Genomic DNA, 22737 nt, shown 5'->3' with positions numbered 1-22737 from the left:
TCAACAATTTGAGGTGGATCAAGCCATCAAATCCTAATCTCTTGGTTTATAACATTGGTGGACAATTTCACTTGCATGGTAAATCATTCATCTTGAGGCATTTGATCAAGCATAATCATGTCTTGATCTTTGAGGTTTAGCACACATCTTGTTAACCAGGTGCTCATTGGGTTTCATACCTCACTTTGCTCTTGGATCCACGTTCATTTCAAAGTCATCCATTTGATTCTTAATTTCATGTGTCTTGATGCATTAATTCATTAGCGCATTCATACTTCCATTCATTTTCTTTGGCCATGGTCCATTTTCAGTCAAGGTCATTCATCAATGTGATGCATATTATAATAGTCTTGGATTCATTGGTTGTGTCATCCATTGCATGATATATGGTTCTTGATATGTGTTCGAATTTTGATTTGAGTCTGTTTGAATTTTCATGTGGAACCATACTTGATCATCCCATTTAGCATAAATGTCCATAATTATTTCATCATTTTTTCAAATTAATTTTGGAGATTCAAATTGATTTAGATTAATTTTAGAAAACCATTTCATCATTTTTTGTCAAATTCATTTTAGAAGTCATATAATCTTTTTGTCAAATTGACTTTAGAATTTTCAATTCAATCTTAGAAATTCATTTCATATCATATCAAATTGGGCCATATTTGTTCATTTAAAAATTAGCCCATTCACCATCTTTTTTTATAACAAAAAAATCAACATTGGCAATACAATCCACCAAACCCATAAGCTTGGCCCATTAAACCACAAATATCCATTATCCATTTTTAACAACCAACTCCAATTATCTACTATCCATTTTTAACAACCAACTCCAATTATCCACTGATCCATTCAATTATCCGTTTGTCTAATTATCATTCCAATATCCAATTACCAGTAAACCACACATCCATTATCCATATGCAAATGCAGGTGCAAAATGCATAGCCAAACGCAGCAGGGTACATGACTCATCCAAAACGACGAAAAAACATGAACAACAGCAACACGAAACGCAAGTCGCAGCAACAATTCAAAACGGCAACGCAGCATAACATGAGCAAATGAAGCATAATGTAAGCAAGCCAAAACGCAGCATGTAATACAAAAAGAGATTAATTGAAATAAATTGTCAGTGTAAAAAAAATTTATACCATCAGTTAATTATAGACGTTGGATATTAAAAAAAATTTAACTTTTATTTTAAAAATCTATAAAGTAATACAAATGCAGTGAATAACAAATCTAACAAAACACAAGTAATTCAAAACGCGAGCACCAAAACAAAAACGCCAACATGGAAAACTAAACAACAAGCGGCAGGCATAGCACAACAATTAAAAACGCGGAAACGGCAATTGAGAAGGCAACTGAGAATGCAACGGAAAATCAATCCAAAAACGCAATGCAGAAAAAAATTATAACTATCATCCCAATTCAATTACACAACTCTATAAATACAAGATTGAACAGTGGAACCTTCTTCTCCAAATTTTCCAGAATTTCTTCTTCCCTCTTTCTTTTTCTTCTTGAATCTTCCACTTTCTTCTTCTTCCCGCGCCTCTAACTAACTTTCACCAGCTTCTCTTCCCTCTCTTTCTGCAAAATAAAGGCTTCGCTCCTCTTTTCCCAGATCATAGCCAAATCGCACCATCATCGGCATAACAGTTTCTCGTGCATCCACCTTCATCCTTCCATTTCCGAATTCTGCAAGTTGAATGTTTTCTTGGTTCATTCATCATAAACGCAGAAGAGGCAATACCAATTCAGAGCTATTGTTGCAAATCGACGACCAACGCTCACCGAACCTGCAAATTGTAATCATTCGAAAACAATTCATCACACACGCACCAAAATCATAATGCAACGATAACGAGAAGAAACGCGAAGCATCTGGGAAAGAGAAGGAGATTCGAGTTCGTACCTGGTTGCGATTCAGAGTAATTGCCTTAACTCGTATCACTTATTCTCCCTTCCCGTTTCCTTTCACTTGTTAGGAGATTGATCAATTTTAGAATATTAAATTAGGTTAACTTTAGAATATTGATTTGATATTAATTTTAGATTTTAATTGTAGATTTAATGATTGATTTTGAATATTGTTTTTGGATATTATTCTAGATATTAATTTTGAAAATTGTTTTTTTTTTTAATATTTTAGAATATTGTTTGATTTAAATTGTAGATTTAGTTTTAGAATTGATTTGAATCTTGTTTTCGAATATCTTAGATGATATTAGAATATTGTGGATTTAATTTTAGATATTGTTTTAGAGTTATTTGTTTTTAGATTTAATTCTAGTATTGATTTTAATTCTCTTATATTCTTTCAATTTCGATTAATCCTAATTTCTAACATCTAACATATAACTCCTAACGTTTATATTTTCGCATTCTAATTCCTAACTTTTATATTTTACGCACCTAACTTCTAACATTTAATTTCTTGTCATTTATTTACCTTGCTTTATATCATATTGTACATTCATCATTGTCATTCTTCACCTTCATCTTGATATTCAACATAAAATGAACTAAACATGATAAAAAATGGAGAAGACATAAAAAGGACTTGATTAAGACCTAAGCATGTAATTATGGACTATGGACTATGTAGACATAGAGGACTCTTTTAAGATTTTTTCATTGGACCTTGGACCATTGATCGACCTAAGTATGATTTGAAGTATATTGGACTTTGTAATCTTTTTTTACTAGGGAGCATTCATGGCATCATCCTCTAAGAAGAAAGGAATTTATGTTTGTAATATCATTATGCGCTTTCTAGCTTAGGAAACAATGCACATACAAAGCTTTCTCTTGGGGCTACCTTACAACGAGACCATTTATTTCTCGCACAAGTCCCCTGTATTTTCCATGTATCCCCCTCCCCCTTTTTGATGTACTTTTTACTCGCTTTCCTTTATCTTGTTATTGCTGGTTAGCTAGTCATTAGACCATAGGATCGTTCACCATTTTATAATCAATAAACAAACCCTTGATCCAATGTCAAGTAGTCTTTTCTCAAATCAAGTTGAAAAACATAATAAAATACGGTTAGGATTGTATGCCACGAGCCTTAAATGGTAGAGAAAAGATAAGAATGAAGCTTTCCTATACTCATCCTGAGTATTTTGGACACAAGACGCTTGGATTGGTAGTTCGAGATACTCACATTTATCCATAGTCTTTAGTGTAATCCGAAGTAAAGAACAATCTTTCTTCAAAACATAAAACAACATCAACTCATTAAACCTTTTGTTTGAGCCTTAGGGCATCACTTCGAAAACCCTTTTCAAGGTATAAAACCAACAAAACAAACAAACATTTTGTACCCACGAACTACAGAGCTCTGATTTCTCACTTCAACAAGTGGGCATACGTAGGCACGAGATCCCAAATCCTTGGCGAACACTCTAATTTAAAATCCACCTCCATTCTGTAAGTCTTTAGCAAGTAAGTATTAAGATAACGATACTCATTCAAGCGTAGACATCTTAGATGGTTCCCATGGAGTACCATGAATGTGAGGGGTGCTAATATCTCCCCCTTGCATAACCGGCTTCAAAACCTGTTTGTGGTTGCGATTACCATTCTTTTGAGGTTTTCTCAACATTTTCCCTTTCTTTTGGAATAAATAAAAACCGATGGAGACTCTGTATTTTTTGCGTAGCGACACTACATATAAGTTAGGTTTAGGATAAAATCTTATTAGCAGGTACTTTTATAGTAGCATCGAGTTATCTAATCCCTCGGTTATTAAAGGAAATCGAAGGAATATATCATTAGTTAAAATAAAATAAAAAAGACACCATTTTTAAAGAAATAAAAATATAAAGTGCATTTGCTAGAATTCAAAGCATGTCCTGGATTATTTTCCCCCTCGGTTATATTTAGAAATCGAGGGAATATGTGGAATTTATTTAATAAATAAATAAAACATGGCGCGCCTTGGCATTATACCTCAGTTTTTTTGTTGGATGAGGTGAAATCTTTGTCATGAAATATATTATTTATAGTTGTGGATTTCTCTCTCTCTCTCTCTCTCTCTCTCTCTCTTAAATATTTTCTACTTTCTCTCATTTTAATTTATCCATAGCACTTCGAGAAAGTTTATCTATGTTTAGGTGAGGTTTTGTATTCTGAAAAAGGGTGATATTATAAATTCACCAAGATTTATTTTTTATCTGGGTTAAATTATTTCATTTAAGGGAGTGTTTGTTTGGGTTCAAAGTTAAACCCATTAAAATCTTGGTTTGGGGATTTGGTATTAAGTCTCTGGTTTGGTTCATGAGCTCAACCCGTGTAAAAGTTCCACTTGGTTCGAGATCATACTGGTGCAAAATCTCAATTTGGTTCGTGGTCATCCCATGTACAACCTCGATATGGTTGGAGATTAGCCTAGTGTAAAATCTCAATTGGGTTCATGGTCAGCCCGTGTAAAATCCCGGTTCGGTTTGGAGGATAACCAACTAAAAACTTTAAATTTGGTTCGAGATAAGTTTGTAGTAAATCTCAGTTTATCTTAGGGACTATTCGCTTTAATTTTGTGTTTGAAAGGAAGACTAACCGCTTCCCTTTATTTTTTTTATGTTTGGTTGAAAGTTAACCTAAAACTTCATTTTTCTTATATAAGGGGGTTTGTAAGTTCAACCTACTAAAAACTTATAAGTAGGGGAGTTCAAATCCAAACCGAGCCATATAAAATCCACAAATCGATAAAAAAAAATGAAAACCGCAAAAATCGAATATTATTGGATGTGTTTGGATGTCATTTTGGGAAAATCGCTTGGTTCAGATCAAATTTTGGATTGATTTTTCAAAACTGATCCAAACCAAACCGAACTGTAGTTAAATATTTGTATACTTATTATTTTTTATTAATATGATATATCATGTTAATCTATGATATTTATTTTTTTCAATACTATTTATTAGTTTATTTTAACTTATTTATTTTTCTTATTTCATTTGTTTCAACCAATGTTTTAAAAATTGTACCGAACCGGTTGGACCGGGAACTGGAGACGAATCCGATTGGATCAACCTTTCAAAACCGTTAGTGAGTCAAAACCGGAGTAAAATTGGAAAAATCGGATTGAACCGTCCAAAACCATTTGAACCAAAGAACCAGAGTCGATTTTGTAAAATCGTTCGGTTAAAAAAATGCATCAAATTAACCATTTTTAAAATATTTTATATTGTATTATTTATTTTTGGTATTCAATCTTATTTAATTTAGGTATTCTTAATTATTTGAAATTTATTTTTGTTATTATATTCTATTATTTTAATTTTGGTTTGAATTAGTTTAACTTATTTTATTGTAGTTCTTTAATTTGGCCAAATTATTCTTTAATGAATGTTGAAATATGAAGTGTAGAATTATCTTATGTTATTATATATATTATCAATATTATTGTATTAAGTTTGTAATGAGTTTTTGAAATATTTATTTTATTAAGTTGTGAATGTATGATTATGTGTGACATGTCTATGAAATTTAGTTTTTTATTATTAGTTTATTTAATCAACGGTTCGACCGTATGTCTAACCAATTGAGCCTTAAACCGCAATTTTCAATAGTTTGATCTCCGGTCCGGTTTTTAAAACATTGGTTTCAACCATAATCGATCATTCTCATTTTGTATTATTAATTTTTAATATATTATATGTTATATATTATATCAAATCTATTATTTATCAACATTTTTATAATTTTAACAAAAAATATATTTTGTAATTTGGATATCCAAAAATCGATCCAAATTAAACCGCATGAAATTGGATTGGACCGGATCATATTTTTTAAATAAATCATTCAAAATAGAATCGAATCGCGAATAAATTTATCTTTGTATCATATGAATTTTCACCTCAAAACCGATCCAAACCACGCCGCAAACACCTCTACTTATAAGTATTATTGGATACTTTCAAGATGAAATATTAGGGAAGAGGATTAAGTCACTTCATTTAGACTGAACCTCTATAATTTCTGGTGTTATTTTCTTACCCTTATCTCCTTAATTTCTGCAATTTAGTTAATATATTCATCTCCCCGCTGCTTTTATTTAAATACTTTTATCGAAAATGTTTTTAAACTCTAAAAATAAAAACAATAAGTTTTTAAACTACTATTTTTCAAACTCCCACAATCCACCCCATTTTTGTGTGTAAATTCACATGTCCAACAAGTGAAATCAGAGTTTAACTCCTATTCAAAGACTAATCGTTACAAAAGGAAGATACTTCAAAGACTTTTTCTAGCAAGAGAACTTTCCTAAACACACTTCCATTATTTAATGGTGTTAGGTTTGAACTATGGAAAGAAATATTTAAAAAATTTATTCAAAGTATTGATTTAGAATTGTGGAAAACAATAATCGACGGTTTGTTTATCACTATTCACCAAATAAATGGAGAAGTAGTAGATAAATCTGATTTCCTTTGGATAATAGAGGAAAAGAGAAAGTTTGAAATTTGTTTCAAAACAAAGAATTTTCTAGTAATTTCCTTAGATTAAAGTAAACTCTTATATGTTTATAATTGTAAATCCTTCAAGGAAATGTGAGATACTCTTGAAATGATATATCGAGTTTTTTCGAGTATTAAACAAGAGCAAATGAACACACGAGGCAAAAAAGATTAATGTTTCATTCATAAATGTTTTTCAAAATTTAGAAACATTGGAGTTTAACAGTTGTTACTAACAAATATCTAAGAGTCAAGAATTGGAATAAGAAATTTGATCCAATTCTTAAATCAAGAGATGAGAGTGTTTATGAATCTCATGAAAAATCAAAGAAGAATGAAATTATAGAAAATTTGAATGCATTAGTTCAATTATTTAAAGATGAAAGCATAAGTTCAAATCTGAAAGAATCCTCAACAACTTTATCAAAGTCCTACAAAACAATTCATGTGATCTCCTTCAAAAGATCATACTAAGTAATTGAACAATCTTTAGAGGGTTCAACATCCAATGAAGGAACTTCGTCTGTTAGAGGATACCAGGAAGAAAAAGCCTCATCTAGTAGAATCTTCAAGTAATTGAAAATAAAACCCATAAAAATGAAGAAGAGTCAACCTTCAGAAGAATCTTTTTTCAACAAAGAAGACGAAGCCTTCTTGAAATTATCTCACGAGGAAGATGACCATGAGCTAACAAAGTTATCCTACAAGAAGTTAGTTAAGTTAAGTGATAAACTATTGAAGAAAATAATAAGATCAAAAAGCATAACCTAGACCTTAAGGACTATATTAAATTTATGGAGAATAGTAATGAAGCCCTTAAGTTCGAAATTGCTAACATTTGAAACTCAATTGTAACATGTGAGACTTATGATATATTTACATGAAACCCTAAGTAAATTTACAAAGGAAAAAGAAAACCTCGACTTGTTCTTATCAGGTCAAAGGTCTTCCTTAAATAAAAATGGATTAGGTTTTAAACCCAATAGATCACATAATAAAGAAGTAAATAAGAAGAAAATGAGCCAACATGTTTATAAATGCTCACATTGTAATAGATTTGGCCACTTGGAGCCCTTTGTTTTGATAAATTTAAAAGGTCTAAAAGTAGTAACCTTAGACCTTCTAGAAGCACTAATGCATCGGGACCCAAAAGAATTTACGTACTAAAGGTGAAACCCTAGTATGTTTTGCAGGGATGCTTTGCAGCTTGACGTCTTAACACATATTAAATGAAGTTATGCAAAGCAAAGAGTATACTCTTGATTATACAACAAGTTTTGGATTTAAAGTCTCTGATATAAGAATAATCGTTGATGGCGTATTTCGACGATGGTGATCAAAGCAAAGTTTTTTTGATCAGAATGATCTTAACATCTTTGATCCTTGATGACCGGCTAACCTCATAGAAGGTTGAGAAGAAAATTATATGGTGAACATATTTATCTAATACTTTTATCAACGCTAGTATCGGACGATCCATAGAGAAGGATATGCCACATTGTGTTGGAATTTCCTTGAAAGAGGGAGATTTTATCAAGATTACTTGGTAACCAAGGTAGTAAATTGTTCTAAAGTTTGAACAATCATAAACTATGATTAATCCTTTAAAATAGTCTGTTTAACTTTTAATTATCAATTAAAATTATTTTTCTCACCAAGTACACAAGTTTTCCATTGGTTTCTAGAAAGAGGTGCAAATAAGCTGGACATGGGTGCAAAAAGTGAGAAAACCAAAGTAGATCCAGCACAAGGCCAAAAAAGATCTAAAGAGGTTGATTTACATAAGCCAAATTGATTGGAGCTTCAAGCCGATTGATTGGAGCAACTTGGCGCCTCAAAATTCAAATCAAATCTGACTGAATCTTCGCCTCCAATTTAATCAAATCAACGCATTGATGAAAATTTCTCAATATCTCTGAAGATTTGATCACCTAATCGATTGGAACCTCTATAATTTATAGTGTCACATTCTTATCCTAATATCTTTAATTATAATTTAGTAAACTATTTTTATCTATCTACTACTTTTATTCTAACACTTATATCGAAAATGTTTTAAAACTCTGTAAATGTAAATAATAAGTTTTAAAACTACCATTTATCAAACCCCTGCAATTCACCTCACCTCTTTTGTATGGAGTCACATGTCTCACACACTTTGCATTCAACAGAGTGTAATCTCTATATCTGGATGGTGGTGTTTCTTTGCCTTATCGGTTGGTCCATGAATCGTTCCTAGCTTCGCCTCTCTTCTCGTTTCCTTTATTGGTTTCTTCATTTCCCTTTATGCTTATTTTTAGTTTCTTAAACACACCACTATAAATTTCCTTATTGAAAGCCATATTTTCCTTATATTGTATATAATTATTGGCCCTTGCTAGTAAGATGTTGAAGGTTTTATGGGTCATGATTACAATACTCTTAGCAAATTCTGACCCCCGTTGAAGTTTGTACTAGTCAAAAAATACAGGTGTGCATGGCATCTCTACAAGGGTATGGGATAATAAGATGCATTATGATGAAAGACACAAGTTCACGACAACGGAAGTAGTACAATATACATTGAACCAAAGGGAGATACGTTTGACTATCGATTTTTAGTCTAATGATGTGTGGCTAAGGCGATCGAAATAATTCGAGATTCAGTGCAAGTGAATAAATTTAACAGAATAAAAAGCAGGATATAAGGTACATGATTATCTATTATGACATACCTATTTGATTCTCAAAAATTTAATATGAGAAAACAAAGCTATTTATAGAAAAGTAGATAAAATTATACTACACCCACTTTCGTAGCGTGCGCACTAGACACTTTTTTGGCACATATATTCAGATTTCTCAATTGAAATTGAGACGCGTTGTCAGTGACACCTTGAACTCGGTTATTTAGCAATCCTCTATCGATTACTGAATCATTACCTCTTAGTACATGATTGGTATTTGAGTTACCTTTGCTTTCGCGATTGACACAAATATATTTAAGCGTTTGGATTCTAAAATAATATTTTACTCTTATTTTTGCATTTTTCATGCACAAATAATTCAACTGAGGTTAGTCATGAGATGGGTCTCACAACCCATTTTCCCTAATGGACTGCGCACACATGGAGAGGTTGATTGCAAATAAATAAGAAATAGACATGACATGCAAAATCGAACAAATAAAGTGAAGGAAATAAATATGGAAAGGGTAAACCTAAAAGAAAGCAATATTACTTGAGACAGAGAAAAGTGTTCTGAAAAATTACAACAAAACTTAGAACTTAAAACTAGAAATAAGAGAAATTGTAGTAAGGTAAGTTCTCCAATCCAATTATTTTCAATCTTATTTATAGACAAATTCACAATCAAGAGAATTCAATTCAAGCTAGTAATTGTAGGAAGCTTTAAGGACTTCAATGGACCGGTTTGGAACACCAAAAGTCAGAGAGCTGTTACAAAATTCCAGAAATTCACAGTTGGAACTGGGCCCAACACGAGTAACGTTAACTGACACATGGGGGGGGACGCTTCCCGTGTAAGGCATTTAGAAAAATAATCATCATCACTTGCATGCAAGATCGATCGAGGACTTTTATTTAGATATTTACAACACATATGCAAACTAGTTACCTTTTTTATTGCATATGAAAGTACACAGAAATGTGTGTTTATTTATTATTGCACTTTTTTTATCGATGTTGGGGCTCAATCACCGTTAGTCTGAATAACCAGGTGATGCTTACCCAACTTAATAAGCCGAGTTTCCTTTTACCACCATTTTTAATCTCTTTAGTGTTATTTTTAGTGTTATATGAATCAATCCTCTGAAGCTTCACATCGAAGCTTCAATAAGAGTGAGTTAAACCACTCTTTTCATCACTCACATATTCATTCCCAATTCATAGAAAGGTGTAGAAGAAGAAGTGTATATTGAAGAAGCAATCAAGATCTTGAAATTACCCGCATTTCAAGTGATTTCCAGCTGTGTATTCATCTTCTTTGATCAACTTGCCAGAACAAATCTCTATTTCGGAGGTAGGACATTTTTTCTCTGTTTATCGTGAATTTCGTTACCATTACATAGTAGACTCCCTTGACATCATTACCCCATGATTTGAGCTTGAATCCACGATTGCACGTCATTTAATTTAACAATTTCGAGTTAGGGCTCATATAATTTCTTCTTCAATTCGCTTCATTCTTGAAGAATTGAGATAATCCACCGCTGTTTTCGTGATCAACGTCGAATTTCGAGTGAGATGTTACTTTTTTTTTTAAGCGCCTTTGCCGCCGAGGACAGCCTCCGGCACGACAGAGGGAGTAATAGTAGAACGGACTAAGAGATGAAAGAGATACGCGTGTTTAAATGTTCGTCCTGAGATTTTTTCATTTTTATTTCGTTTTTACCATGTGTGTTTTAATGGTCACTGAAATGCATTTAAATTGCTTTAACTCACATGTCTATTAATTGTTGATTCACATGTTGGTCCACATCATTGTCACTCACATGGCCATGTCAATTTGTCCTTATCTATTTGTGCATATGCTGATTTGTGCGTTGGGCCATGTCTGTGTTGGGCTATGGTCAGAATTACTTAGCATAACATTGATTCTCATGCACACCCTGCCTCTATGTGTAACTGAATTGGGCCTCACTTCTGGGCCTATGCGCCAAATATGATAATGGCACCCTGGTGGCATTTCTGACCCCCTTTTTAGTTCTTTTTTTAATTTTATTTTATTAATTTCATATTAACTTTGCACCATTTTTGTACCATGTTTTACTATGATTGTGATTGTTTTTACCATGAAGTAACATGATATAATTTGACATTAGGTGTTAATTCCACTTAGAATTTTTGTTGAATTTTAATTCATATTAAATAAGACATTTTCTCATTTTTGTATGATTAATCTAATTGGTGATTTGGTTCATTTTTACATGATTGATCTAACTTTCATGTTCATATGATTTGAGTGAATACATGTTGATTTATACTTGTCAAATTAATCCATAATCCATGTTAAATTAACTTTTGACCTACGTTTAATTCCATTTTAATGGTCCATTGTTTTGTGGTTGTCTTGTAAATTGAAAATGTCATTTCAATTTGATGTATGTCTTGTATGCCATCTCTTTTGCCATGATCATGTGATTAGAGTCATTCCCATTTAATTGTTCATGATTGATTTTATTTCTTTTTACTTTAAACACCATTGAGGGTATGATCTTTTGAACTAATTATAATCTCTTGTATGTTCCCCTAGTTTAGGGCTGTATATAATGAGTTAGTTTAGTTTGACTAATTAACCCTTTAGGTTGTATATAATTCAATCAACTTTTTTCCACTGATTATGTGTTGATCAAAGTTTACTTTGATAAACCAAATCCTTTGCACTGTGCTCAATTCCCCAAACCTGTTCAAGTGATCAAAAGACCCTTGATCACTTGATATGGCAAGTCCCGTATGTTCAAGTTGTACTAGACCACAAGAGCTCAAGACCTCAAGATGCAAGATCAAGAGTTCAAGACTTCAAATCAGTATAAGGTCTTCACATTGCAGACAAAGTGGACTATTTATCAAGCACAACAAATGTCAACACATGTCAATCATGATTCGAGTTGTGTGTCATGAGCCTTAAGCAATAGAGAAGGAGTGAGATTGGAGAATTCCTTAACTAATTCTGAATATCTTTAGGCACGGGATGAATGACCCAGTTGCTCATCGTATTCACATGTATTCAAGACTTTAGCATAATTTGAAACAAATGATTATCAAGTCTCTCTTCACAATCAACTTTGCACTACAAGGTCATCAATCAAAATCTCCTTCAGTACTTGTCAATCATGATAAGAGTTACACGCCATGAGCCTTAAGTAACAAAGAATGATGAAAGTGGAACATTCCTTAACTTGTCTAGAGTATCCTTGGGTACGAAACGAATGATCCAGTTGCTCAAGGTATTCTCCTTCATTCATAAACTTAGGTTTGCATATTTATCCGCTTAATCACTTATGCTTGACTTGTTAGAAGATATTCGAGAGGAGCTGAAACTACCTCCACCAACAAAACCCACGATTATGGTGTTTGTATTAGAGCATAGAGTTTTATCGACCATAATCAGAGGAAAGATGGAAAGAATGATAATGAAAGAGGTGTGATCCAGGTTAGTTTTACTAGAGCCCCACAGTGGGTGCCACTATAGTGGTCAAAAAGTACAAGTGTGCATGATATACCTACAAAGGTAGGGGATACTGAAAGGCCTTAATAGGTTTACAACAATTTATGATGATTAAGATTTGTCACGACGGAAAGAAGCCTTGTAGGATGATGCTACGATTGTTGTAGAGGATCTGCTAACGTGAGGTGAAAGGTTTTGTATATTAGTGTTATGCTTTGGGTGTTACGCGTATGTTATGATTTGTCCTTTCTCTCATTAAGGGATAAGTATTTATAAAGGACTTTTAGGCCTAGGTTTTTCTTCGGAAGGGTCACTGCCCATTTAGTCAATGACAATACCGTTTAATCCATATTTTCTAGGGAGACGTGAACCAACTATTGACCTTGACTTCTCTTTGCCCAAGAAACGTTTTCCCCATATTTCTTATGTCTGGAAGAGGGGATATTATTGGGGGTGAGGTGATACCTTCTTGAAGGCGAGATATGGTTGTCGCCTTTCTTGGGGGAAGCACAATTCCAACCCTTGCTAGATATTTTGCAAATATAACACTATAGAGTCCAAGACTTAGCAAGTATTTCTTCATTTCATCATTGGTGCTCTTGGATAGTATCTCTTTTCCATTGAACCTCTTAATATAAGATAAAAGTGGCTCGTCTTTTTCATGTATGATGGATCTCAATCTTTCCACATGAATCTACCTTTGGAAGTTTTCATGAATTGAAAAAATGTTTATGAAGTTCGACCTAGGAATCAACTATCTCATTCCTCAACCTTCTAAACCTAGAAATAGTCTATGCTTTTAGAGTGAGAACAAAAAACTTGCATTTTTTCAAGGCCTCTTGCTCCTTTGAAATTCAAAAGAACGTCGACCAATTCCACATGTTCGTTAGAATCTGTTGTTTTGTTATACATCCTCATTCCTATTTTGATTTTTGAGGTTCTCACTTGATGGGGTATTCATTGATTCTTTTATTGAAGGAGTTTTAGAAGGAGATGTCTTAATCCCCTTCTGAACCAGTAAAGGATGAATATAGAGAAGTTCTCTGACGACGACGACCATAGTGCCATGGTCGATCATCTTCTCGTTTTAACTCAGATGGAGAACGCTTGCTAGACAATGGTGATCGGATTTTGCGCCTTCGGTAACCATGTGTCCTTTAGTGCATGGAGTAATTTTCACTATGGTTTATGACTACAACTTGGAGCATGAGAGTTTGGAAATGGTTGTAATCTTTGTGAGAGAATTCTTTACTTGAATTAATTTTGAATGATAGCAAATTGTGTGATCATCATACAAATGTTGGTTGTGCATTACATCACTTGATACACTTGTGTTTTTATTGTGTTTCTATCCTATTCTATTGTTGCATAACTTTACATAAAAGACCTACATTGACACATCTCTTAAAATAACACATAAAATCCATTTTATGTCAGTATGCATCAACACATAAGCCTCTGCATCGATACATACTGCATGTGGTATATCACAAAACTTCTTTTGTTCAGTATGCATCGATGCATACGAGTCATGCATCAATACATGAAAGGCAAAAGGCTCCATGTATCGATCCATACGATCCCTGCATCGATACATGATCAATTGAAACAGACTGTGTATCAATGCATACGCATTAGGCATCGATACATGACAAATTGAAACAGCCTGTGTATCAATACATACGCATTAGGCATCGATACATGCTAGTGAAAAAGGAGCATGCATCAATACATACGAATTGTGCATCGATACATGATTAATTCATTTCACCAAATACTCACTTATATTACAGTATGCATCGATGCATACTCTCATGTATCAATGCATAAAGCTGTTTTTGTTTTATAACAGTTCCTGTGGTTGCATATATAAGACAGGTTATGACAGCAGCAAAAGGAACGAATTCATTGAGGGAAAACAATTGAACACAAGATCAAAAGCAGTGTTGGAGCAATTGTTTGAGAGCAATTAGAAACCTGAAAGAGACTTCATCTTTTTCATCTTCTCAATCACTTTTCTTCAAGAACATTTACACATAACCATTCTTGTTCTTTGGATTAAAGAAGCATCGAGATAACGTTCAGTGGTACGATCAAGGATCTAGCTGTGGTTTGCAGTGGAACGATCGAGGATCTAGCTGAGTTGAAGATTGAAGGGGGTTTCTAGGAAAAACCTACTGGTTTGTCCTTCAAGAACTGGAGTGTTCTTGAGGGTTTGGGAGTCACGTTTGCAGAACATATTCAGCCGCAGCGTTGCGTTTGGAGATCGGGGGATTTCGCAAGCAGGTCGTGGAACCGGTGAATTGTTTGCAATTTCGTGCAGGAAAATCTTGATCGTGCTCAGATCAAGTGAAGGTTCATACAAGAAGAGGTTCTTAGAGTTTAGAATTCTGTCTTTGTATTATAACCTTGTATCAACGGATTCGGCAAATATTGATAATCAAAGTTCTCAATTTCATTTGAAATTGAGAGGGAGACGTACCCACACGCGAGGACGACGTGGGGAACTTCCTTACCAAATCTCTGCGTATCGTATTCTTACCTTACTCCTCTTTACGTTTTAAAACTGTTTTCGCAATTTCAGTTAGTGTGTGGTGATTGTTCCTGTTGTAAGACAGCAGTGGCAAGAAAACTTTTAATCAAACTCCATTGTTGTTTATCATCGATCACATACACACCAACTGTTTGACAAAACGGTTAGCTAGATTTTATTCATTGGAAATAGACTTTAATGATAAGTGCATTCAATTAGTTAAAATTCTGGTGTGAATTGTTTCTGTCATTCTCATTAAAATCCAGCAATTAAACTTGTGTGTCCGGCTTTCTAATAGCGGTTCAGAATAGACGGAAGTCGATTCGGGACTGATTTTTCCGCCAACTTTGAAAACTCTGATAAAATTTCAAATCCGTTAAATTTCAAAGAGGTGATCTATTCACCCCCCCCCCCCTCTCGATCACTAGCCACACCGTCTAACAAGTGGTATCAGAGCGCCGGTTCGCTGGTGCTTTGTGGCTGCCTGTAACAGTATGGATTCTGAACCAAAGGGGGCGTATAATAGAGCGCCTATTTTCAACGGTGAAAATTACGGCTACTGGAAAGACTGCATGCGAGTTCATATAAATTCTGTGAATAGGCTAGTATGGGCTGCCATTGAAAATGGTCCTTTTCAAATTACAATGACAAATGCGGCTGGCGTCATAGTTCCTAAACCAGAAGCTGATTGGAATGAGAAAGATGAGAAAAAGTGGTCGTGTGATTGGAAAGCTCGAAATATACTAATTTCAGCACTTGGTGTTGATGAGTATTATCGAGTATCCCATTGCACGACAGCTAAAGAAATGTGGGATGCTTTAGAAGTTGCCCATGAGGGTACGACCGAAGTAAAACAGTCCCGCATTAACACACTTAATCAAGAGTTTGAGCTCTTTCGCATGAAACAAGGAGAATCTATCTCCGACATGCAAAAGAGATTCACTCATCTCACTAATAGGTTGAATGCATTTGGAAAACCTGTTTCCAATGAAATTGCTACTAATAAAATTCTGAGGTGTCTTAGCATGGAATGGCTACCTAAAGTAACAACTATTAAGGAAGCCAACGATCTAACGACACTTACGATTACAACTCTGTTTGGAAAGCTGGAAGAACATCAGCAAGCATTGGAAAGTCTTGAAAAATATGAGAACAAAAGTAAGAAGGAAAAGGAGAAGAAAAGAGACAAAGAGGGAGAGAAGAAGCCAATAGCTCTTGTGGCCTCTAGCTCTAAGTCCTCACGAAAAGAGCAAAGTGACAATGATTCTAGTAGTGACAAAGATTCAGATGATGAGGAAATGAGACATTTTGTAAGGAGATATAATAGATTCATTCGAAAGAACGGAGTCAAGCATTCCGATAAAAATCTCATGAAGTTTCGAAGACAATCTACAGATTCAAAACAGGAAGAGAATAAGAAGAGTAGAGGAAGAGGATCTTGTTTTAATTGTGGTAAATCTGGACATTATAAAACAGATTGTCCTATGAAGTATAAGGATCAAGGCAAAGCTCCACCAAAAGGGTACAACAAACAAAGAAGAGCTTACATTGCATGGGAAAGTGATAGTGATTCATCAAGCACACAAAGTTCAAGTGATAGTGATGAAACCGCAAATCTGTGCCTTACAGCTCACACCAAAAATCTGTCCTACCACAAGAAGAAAATCAATGATAAAAAGGTAAAACAAGCCTATTATAATAATTTCTCTTCTATGACTTTTGCTGAACTGAAAATAGCTTTTGAAAAACTGCATAACGAAGCTGTAGATGCTTTTAAAAGATTATCTTCCGATAAACAAATTTTTTCCTTTCTGGAAGGTAAAGTATACAAAGCTGAAAATGCCTTAGAATCATTAAAAGCTAGTATTGCAGAAAATTCAAAATATATTGACATTGATGGATGTAGTAAAGTTAGGTATTGTGACGCTTGTCATATTTGGCAAAAAGAGGTAAACACTCTCAAGGTCAAATTAGAAAAAGCTTTACAACCTAAGGTTACTTATGCCGTTGACTCTAGGTTGTTTAAGAAGTCATTAAATCCTCCATATGCAAAATACTCTTTTATTCCAAAGGATTTAATGAACAAGAATAAACAAACGCATCATCATGGTTTATGTCATTATTGTTGTCGTGCTGGCCATACCATTGAGAAATGCAAGTTTAGGAGATTTCTTGTTCCTAAAGGTATTTATCAATGGAAGCCAAAAGGCAACCATGTTAGCACTTACCCACTCGGACCCAATGAAAATTGGGTACCAACTTCTCTCTTTTGATATTGTAGGATGAGTGCCTTGCTTCCGTAGATAGAAGATGGTTTCTTGACAGCGGCTGCTCAAGGCACATGACCGGTGACATATCGCTTTTCATAGACTTCAAAGCAAAGAAGAAGGGATATGTTACTTATGGAGACAATAACAAAGGAGCTATACTCGGTAAAGGTAGTGTAGGTAATCCCTCTACCACTACTATGTCTGATGTCCATTTAGTAGAGGGGCTTAAACACAACTTGTTAAGCATAAGTCAATTGTGTGACAAGGGTTATAAAGTTTCTTTCACAAAAACTTGCTGCATAATTGAACATGCTGAACAGAACATTGTGTTTAAGGGAGTAAGAGTAAATAATATAATAAGCGTTTACTTACTGTTGAAGAATCTGTCCATGTATCTGTTGATGAGTCTTATCCGAAAAGTGTCGGAAAAGGTATTTCTTTTGATGACGCAGGTGTATCTACAGAAGACATACTCAAGGAAGCTGTTTCGGAAACTGATCAGTCCAGAACAGCTGCCCATGAGAAGGAGGAAGATACTAGTCATGAAGAAGATGAGGAAGAAAGGACAGCTGAAGTGAATAACCTTCCACCAGCTTGGAAATCTTCAAAAGACCATCCTATCGACAACATCTTGGGAGATATTTCAAAGGGAGTAATGACTCGTTCTAAGGGTTATGCAGGGTGAATTTGAGATGAGTCTCATGGGGGAGCTGAATTACTTCCTAGGAATGCAGATAAAGCAACTTGATGAGGGTGCAACAGTATGTCAAACAAAATACTGCAGAGAACTACTCAAGCGCTTTGGAATGAATGACTCAAAATCAATTGACACCCCTATGCCTACCAACGGAAATCTGGATAAGGATAAGCATGTTTCCTCTTATTTTTATTATGCCTCACCTTGGTTGATGAGATTTGTTTTAGATTACACTTATTCCTCACAAGGTTACACCAACAGAGGTAATATCACTCCTATCTATATCTCGTTTAGAATTATATGAGTGTGTATGTTAGAACAAAAGTTTTTTTTAACATTAAAAATTCTGATTTGTGAATCATACTTGGGCATAATTATCATGACATACTTCTGGGCATAATGCAAATCCATACTGCACAAAAATTCATTAAAATCTGGTTTGGCATCAGTATGTATCGATCCAAACATGTATGCATCGATTCATATCTTATGCATTTCAAATTTCTCAAAACTGGTTCAGGATGTATCAATCCATCCGTCGTTTGTATCGATACATAGACCCTTTAAAAACAAAATTGCATGCTATGGATCGATTCATGGCCATATGCATCGACACATACTGACTGCTATTTGGATTAAATGCAATTTTTTCTTGTTGCTTAAGTTTTTTTGCACAATATATGTGTAACACCTCAAAATTTGCCCTCCTCTCTTGGGACTAGCTTAGCATATTGCATTGCATTTTTAGGTCATTAGGCATTGCATATTGCATATCATGTGGTTACATTGTGCAAATCATCCTCACAAGTCTTGGTCAGAAGATAAGAGGTTGTGTGCAAGATAGGGGTTCATTGGACTGGTCATTAATCATCTGAGGATGTGGAGGTTCAAATTAGGGTTTTGTGGTTCTCAAGGAGATTGGTCTTCATCATTGATTGAAATGATTCATCATCATCATCATGGTTTGACATCATCAAGTGTTGGATCAGATGCCTTGGGATTAGGGTTTTGACCACTGGTCAACCCTAATCAGTTGCATTGGGCCAATCAGGGCATGGCAAGGGGATGGGGTCTATGATGGATATGGGGATCATTATTTGGTTTTATGGAGATTATTAAGGCTAGGGTTTCACCCTTGAGCCATTTCATCAGAGGATTGGGGTTCAGATTGATCAATGCATTGACAAATTCATCTGTCAGCTGAAAAGGTCAACTGTGGTCAACTGTACATGATTTGATGGATTTGGAGGTGGAGATGAGTTGGATACACTTCATTCATGTTGAAACAAGTGTTATTTGACATTTCAAAGCTTAAGAATGGAGAAAATCAAGTCAGGACAAAAATTGCCAAAAATAGAAAGTGACTTGTAATGGAAGTTTCCAAAAATGGAAAGTTTTTGACCTCAAAATTACATGTCCAAGGAAGCTTCAAATGAAAATTTGTTCAACATGAAAGTTGTATATATTGGTCTAACCTTTCCAAAAAGTCCAAGAACTTGAAAATCCCATGTATGGTTGGCAAGTTATGGTCCATTCAATTTCAAAAATGACCCATAATCAGAGGGGCATAACTTCCACATGGAGTGTCCAAATTGGGTGATCTTTTTATGCACAAACTCCATTTGACATGTACTTTCATGGTGCATAATTGGATTTCATCAAAAATGGTCAATGCAAAAAGTCAAATTTCAAGTGTATAGTTAAAGATCCAGGGGCAAAATGGTCCAACTTGTGAAATAATGGGAATTTTTGAAGGGGGATTTTTGCAACACCTCACAAATGCTATTTGGAAATGGTTTGGATCATCATAACATGTCAAGGTCTCATGGTTTGAGAACTCACTTTTGAAATGGACTTGAAAATGTATAAAAGTGCCATGACATGTGGAAAATGAGAAATACACATCCAATGAAGATGAGACAAGTTGCAACAGCTCATGACAGATATTTTGAGAGTGTATGAGCTGTCAATGAGCTGTCATTGGCTTGTGTGTGAAAGTACTATTTTGCCCTTACTTTGAAAGTGACACTTATGCTAATCACATTCCATTTTGCTAATTAAGGTGATTAAGGCTTGGTTAATCATGTGTATATATTCCTAATCATAACCAACTTCTAACAGAATTCACAATTCCCAAAATCACATTCTCTTTTCCCTCCAAATTCACAAAAAAACCTCAAGAACACAAAAGCAAAAAATCCAAAAATCTCTCTCAATTCTCCATCAATTTGAGGATTTCGTGTTGCTGCTTCTTCCAATCCACTTATGCTTAAACTGTTTTGTGGATTCAACATCAAAACCATCTCCAATTGTGACTGTCCATATGTGATGCATCAATGGTGAATTGAAGAATTCGTGCACTAGAAGCAATTGCAGCTGAACCTAACACCTCCAGGCACCTCACATATCATCATTCTTGATCTGTTTTGGTAATACAAGCGCGAAGAACATCAAATCCATCACTGCCATTTCCAGGTACTTGAATTTCGAACTTCATGATTTAATCAATGGTTATATGCGTTTTGTAGACTGTTTGATGTAGAATCCAATGATGCAATTGGTTTTAGAAATGGATGAACGTAGGATAAGATATTGTGATTAGAAGCTTTGATGTGAAAACCTAAAGTGTTCGATTCGTGAGATTTAGGAAGAATTAGTGGAAATCAAGGACATATTTGTGATCCTCTCATTGAGACCGTTCCAACGCATATTCGTTTGTGAATTTTGGTTGAGTTTTAGTGTTCATGTGTTCATACGAATTTCTGGAAAATGTTGATGAAGATGATGAGAAATCTGGAAATTTACAGTGTTTGATCCATTGTTCTGGCCTGGCAATTCGAATTTGTGTTTTGCGCCAAAACCAGCCAACCAGCGCTTGCCACCTCAATTATTTAAACTGCGCGTTTTGGCTCCTGCGCGCATATTTACAACAATGCCACTGAACTCATTTAATTTAATATAACACTTAAATAATTATTTAAAAATCACCAAAATCTTAAAAAATTCATAAAAAATATTTTAATGATCAGAAAAATATGAGGTTTTTTTTGATAGATCCCATTTTGTCTCTAGTTTTTTATGGACATGATTTTGCAAATTGTGCTTGATGAAAAGTTGACTTTGCTTAGGGATGTTTGACCTATGTCATTTTTGTGTGCATTTTGCCATTTCCATTGTAAAATACTCATGCCTTAAAATAAATTCTTGAAATTTTTTGTGGTGATTCTAGACATGTTGCTGGTGATTTACATGTAAAGTTTGTGAATTTTGGATACCTGTGGAGTGAGATATGATTTTTTGAACTTAGGTGTGACAATTTGTGTCACACCTAACTAGGGCAACTTCATGACATTATTTGCCTAGCCTATGCTTGTTGAAATGAATTGAAATTTTGCATGGATGTTCATGGATATGTTGAGATGCTATGTGAATTTTTATGGATTTTTCTATGGCATTTTCAATTTGATTGATATTTTTCATCTCTGTTGGTCAATTATGCAAGTTCATGTGACACATGTTTGTAAATTTAATGTGAAATGCTCATATGGTTTTAGATGAACATGAAATTTGGTATGCTGGTTGTAGATACATTGTAGGACATCCCTGTTTTGGTCCCATTCATTTCTTAATTGTTTTCATTGACTTATGAATTTTTGAAGTGAATGCATGTGTTGATACCTTGAATTGGCTTACATAATTGTGTCTGTTTTTCTTGATTTTCATTGACATAGTTCCTTTTGTCCAATTGAGCTGAAAATTGACATGCTATACCTTGAATATGTCCTATTTAGGTGTGAATTATTTGAGGATTTTTGGAATTGTTTTGATATGCTTTTGATTGAAGTTATTCTGTTTGGACATTTGATGTTGTGTTTGACCTAGTTTGACTTATTTTGGTCATGAAATGAATATGATGAATGATATAAGCATGGGACCAATTGCTCTTGCTTTTGAATTGCATTAACTTGATTTTGGTTGAAGATTGCTTGCTGTTTAAAATTTTTTCTCACTTTTGGACCCTAGGCTTGGCCTAGTGGTCTTGTTTCTCACATTTGCTTGATTTTTCAGGATGAAATGCATAATGCTTAAGGAGATTGAACCAAGTCAATTAAATTGAGATTGTTGGATGTTTTGAATTAACATGAATTTGTTTTGTAGGTTGTGAAGCTTGAGCTTGAGCTTATAGCTTGCCTTTGTGTGCATTAATCTGTATAGTCTGACTGATTAACATTTGCTGTTTATTATTGTCTGTCTGAGTACTGATGATGCTTGATTGATTTCAGGTACATTTAGTTGCTTACAGTTCTTTAAGAACTTGCTTGCTGTTGCTTGGTTTTTGAACCACTTGAGGTAGGACTTCTATTCTTCATGTAGTCTGGAGACTCGGTCTGTTATTTGGCCGGGCAAACTGTCTGAAGTCCTCCTTAAGAGGCGATGTTTGTGATTGTTTAATATTGTGCCTAAGCAGGTAAAGTCCTTAATCAAGGCAATTGGTGGAAGCCAAGGGATATGCAATCTATCCCCCACTATTCTGTGAGTCGTCCCTCTGCTCACACGGCTGTGTGTTGATGCATTGGGACACAAAC

At 34.4% G+C, this 22737-nt stretch overlaps 1 long non-coding RNA gene across 1 annotated transcript; it reads right to left on the bottom strand.

Annotated features, from left to right (window-relative positions):
• Window positions 1-1395: 1395 nt before the first annotated feature.
• Window positions 1396-2040, bottom strand: LOC127092960 (uncharacterized). The gene is made up of 2 exons (XR_007792354.1): window positions 1931-2040; window positions 1396-1814 (listed from the first exon to the last, which is right to left on the bottom strand). It is a non-coding gene; the product is annotated as an uncharacterized LOC127092960 (long non-coding RNA).
• Window positions 2041-22737: the final 20697 nt, after the last annotated feature.

Source organism: Lathyrus oleraceus, chromosome 6, assembly GCF_024323335.1.
Source record: "Lathyrus oleraceus cultivar Zhongwan6 chromosome 6, CAAS_Psat_ZW6_1.0, whole genome shotgun sequence".
NCBI lineage: Eukaryota > Viridiplantae > Streptophyta > Magnoliopsida > Fabales > Fabaceae > Lathyrus > Lathyrus oleraceus.
The sequence above is the reverse complement of the archived record's forward strand: the minus strand, read 5'-3'. Positions and strand labels throughout refer to the sequence as shown.